The sequence below is a fragment of the Pyxicephalus adspersus genome, chromosome 2, assembly GCF_032062135.1.
Source record: "Pyxicephalus adspersus chromosome 2, UCB_Pads_2.0, whole genome shotgun sequence".
In the NCBI taxonomy this organism is placed as follows: domain Eukaryota; kingdom Metazoa; phylum Chordata; class Amphibia; order Anura; family Pyxicephalidae; genus Pyxicephalus; species Pyxicephalus adspersus.
The window spans coordinates 89,969,529-89,973,849 of NC_092859.1; positions in this window are offsets into that span (position 1 = coordinate 89,969,529).

Genomic DNA, 4,321 nt, shown 5'->3' on the forward strand with positions numbered 1-4,321 from the left:
TTTTTATCTTTACCCGTGCAAAACATTTTCTAGTGCTGTTTCCCTCAGTTGAGCTAAACTTTAGTTTGTGGTAACATGCTTTCTAAATGTCATCTTAAATAGAAACCTCAAATAAGTAAGTGCCTAAAACCAAAAAAATCCACTTACCTTCAATCCCACAGCCTGGATCCGCCTGGAGGTGTCTTCCATTGGGTTCTGCATCGTCCCAGTATCCGTCTCTGAGACGGAGTGCCGGGCCACCGCCATCTTTGCTTGTTCTTCCTGGTTCTTCTTCCTATGTCACCCGACCAAGGCGCGAGATCGGGTGAAGTTGGTTGGAAAAAAACTTGCTGATCTCACTGCACATGCGTGAGATCGGAAAATTTTTCTCTTTTCACCAAAAGGCTCCTTCTGCACATGCCCGAGATGCTCGGGCATGAGCAGAAGGAGCACCCAAGAGCCTCCCGGGATGCGTGACATAGGTATCCCGGGAGGCTTTGCGCTCCCATTCATTCACGATCGCCTAGGCAATAGAGAATTAGGGGGCAGTGCTGCACTTTTTTTTTTTTTTTTAAAAAAAGGGTGTTACATTTAAAAAGAAAACTTAAACAAAATTTTTACTTAACATAAAAGGGTTGTCTACCCTTTTATGTAAAGTGAAATTTCTGAGTTTAGGTACTCTTTAATGCCAAGCAGCACACCAAAATTACTGCATGTGTTTTTGTATTGCACATAGAGAAAGTCAAGTGAATAGGCTACCTAAAATGTGTGTTAATGTGAGTGTGCTAATACATCCCAATAATGTCAACAGTTTCTTACCAAAGACTTTATGTCCAGTAGATTCTTGTTGTTTTAGAAGATTAATATCTTTAAACCTGAGATCTATCATGGAATACAGTTTGTAAAAATTGCAAGATGCCAGAATTTCTTAACATTATGACTATCAGAACTTTGTTATACACAAAACAACAAGAGCACAATTACCAACAAATCCCTCTTCTGAAATTATAGACTGCACAGTGGGCATTCAAACTGCCGAGTGCATGACTAGCTCAGCGTGAACGCCAAGCAAGAAGTGGAAACCTTATCCATATTTTATTTCAGATAAACCATATTTACAACTTGAAGACTGATAAAACACATTTTGTAATCTGTTGATTCCTAATGTATTAGTAGACAGCAATCACGTTTCTGTTTAACAGGACAGATTTTGAGATTTATCTTTTCTTGTAACTGTTAATAATTTTATCCACTTCATTAAATATTTTAACAAAATGTAATATTCTTTTATCATTAAGCAAGCCAAAATGTCATAATATAATCCTTATATTGCAATCACCCAATATTACCCAGTGTAAAAGATTACTACTAAATCATTAAATACATCTGGCTTGAATATAGCTTATTCACCATGACCATATAATAAAATAATCAAACTGACAGGATTGATTAATCATGTATACAGTATGCTTTAATCTAAGTTACTGATGAATTAATCACAAGCCTACAATCTTCCTGGTCCTCTTAGTGAAATGGATGAGTTATTGCAGACCTGTACTAATAAATGTGTCTGCTAGTTCTTTCTTAAAATAAAGACTTCTTGATGACCACTTGCAGAAATGGAAGATAGCCTGTGATCATGAAGATAAATCTATACATGATAAAAGATCTGTTAGGACCAATAGCAAAAGTAGACCTTCTGAAATATGTATGTTTACTTTTTATTACACAACAACTCCCCAATGATATTTTAAAAATGCCATTAAAATAAGTTGTTTTGCTTTGCAAGATCCTGAAACCCAACGGAAATCATTAAAACCTGTGATAAAGGGTATTTACGAGCCTGATGGTTCAAAAGTGGATTTAATTATTGACAGCATTAATAATAAGTAATTAAACAAAATTTGAAAATGCAGCAATATCTTAACCATACTGACCCAGCTATCTATAAGACTCCCTTTTGGCACAAACCTTCATCTTTGCACAGCCAAATAATAATTTCTAGCTAATACTGAAATTCCTGATGAAGATACCAACCTGGATTTAATATACATTATTATTTGATACTTATAATACATTACATTATTTGATGCTAAGACTTATTTAGATGCAAAGTTCACATGTATTTTTTAAGTCTACCTTTAGAAGCATATAATATTGTTTCTAAACATACAAATTCCACTAAAACAACCGAAAAAGTTAGTTTGGTATTTTTAATGTTTTCATATTCATATGGTTGTGTGTTAATTTTGACAGAAATGGTAACATTGGTGATAGGATTTTTACAAATTCATTGAAGGAAATGTAATCTTTAGTCAAGTTAATTTTAGCTTGAATTAAAATACATGTCATGGTTTCTGTAAATGCTTTTTTGTGTCTACTATTTTTTACTAAAAAAAACAATATGATTCTGTAGTCTGATCTTGCTGGAGTTTTGGGTTCATTCCACACCATAGTCAGGATCCTATTAGAGGTTCCTTCTTTTGCTGGGGTTTTCTCTCACAAACTCACAACATACCAGTGGTAGGTATATATGTTTCAGTGGTAGGTATATATGTTTCAGTTTCTGATTGATAGTGTGTCTTCACAAATATGGTAGTAGAATTACTGTCTTAATGCACAGACACTGATGTGAATGTTTCTGGGTTTTCTGCAATGAGCTCCATATTATATCTGCCCAAGAGATGGGTCAATTGTTCTTCAAAGTTTACCATTTGAACTAGCCTCAGGGAAAAGATTTTATAGGTTTTAGGGTCAAAATGTGACATTTTGCTCTAAAAGGATCAGAGCATTTTTACACTGGAGTGACAATTGACTGGAGTGATTGCCTGACCTTCAGTCCTATTTTCTCTGTGCCTTTTCTATATACCCAAAGCTGATAAATTATTTGTGCCAGTTTATGATTATTACTGGTGATCTATACACAACACCAGACGGGCATCTGATCTACAAAATAACTTTTATGGACAAATCACTTGCGATTCCTGCTCCTTTTCTCTTCCTCAGTGCTGAAAACATCTTTGCGGAGAGGCTTCCCTAAAATACATTCCTCTTTCTACTCATCCTATATTCCTATCCTTCAGTCATTTTTATTGCAGGAACTTTTGCCAAAACCCTGAAAACTGTTGTCATTGCATGATCATCATTATGCTTCTTGGATCCCCAACACATGTGAGTGTTTTTTTCTCTTTTTTTACCTTAGAGCAATTATCTTCAAACAATTGTATAATTGGCTGTATGGCCCTGATTTATTAAAGCTCTCCATGGCTGGAGAGAATACACTTTCATTAGTGAAGCTCGGTGTTCCAGCACCAGAATGGATCTGGTCCAAGATTGAAAACATTTGCTAACAAATAGCTGATGTCTATTGGGAAATCCATTCCAGGATTGCTGGATTACCCATCTTCACTGAGGAAAGTGTATTCTCTCCAGCCTTTGGGAGCTTTAATAAATCAGGCCCTCTGTTTTAAAATTATCTCCTGATATCTCCTGTTATTTAGTGATCGATTAGCTATGCATAAAACAGTAATTTTTGTCTCAGAGAAAACACTGGATTTTTTTTCTGGCTCTTTGCTTCCCTTTTTTAGTGCGATTTCCTTTCATTTTTTGCCTGGACTGCAAAGTAGATTGAGGAAGAATTAAAACATCTGCATGTGTTATTTATTGCTATTAGTGCCTTTCCATCTCTGTGCCAACTAACATTTTTTTGCCTTAAAAAACAGTAATAATAATTCTTTGAGCTAGGATAACCCTTTTATTGGTCTAGAAAAGGTTCCAGCATTGGCATACAGTTTTCATTGTACTGCATTTATAGGTGTAGAAATCATCTAACCATTTCCTATTAAATATGTACCTATTCCCCAGTCTAGTCAAAACGAAACCTTTAACCGATGCTGTGCTATGAGGTCACAGCTTCAAAAAAACAAAACCTTTCTTTTAGTATCTCTCATTCACATATACATTACAATCTCCTAAATGGATAATATATACCAAAAATACTCATAAAAGTTGTGTGTATTTAAAGTAGTATAAACCACAATCTTGGGTTCATTTAGATATATTCAGTACACCTGCATCAATAACCATAGCCCATCAAAAATGAATAGGCTGCCAATGCAACCCAACATGTTAAAAAGAAAAAGTACATGCCCCTGTGCTCCTTATTGCAATGCATTACAGCATGCTACAGTGCAGGTCCATTGTGGTGCCATTTAAAATAAAGGTAATGCAATGCACTTCTCACCTCAAGGCAAAGATCTTAGTGCACCTAACATTTAACCTTGATCTAAATTCATAAAGGGATCCTACTCAAAATAAATAGGCTGCCAATATACCACAACAT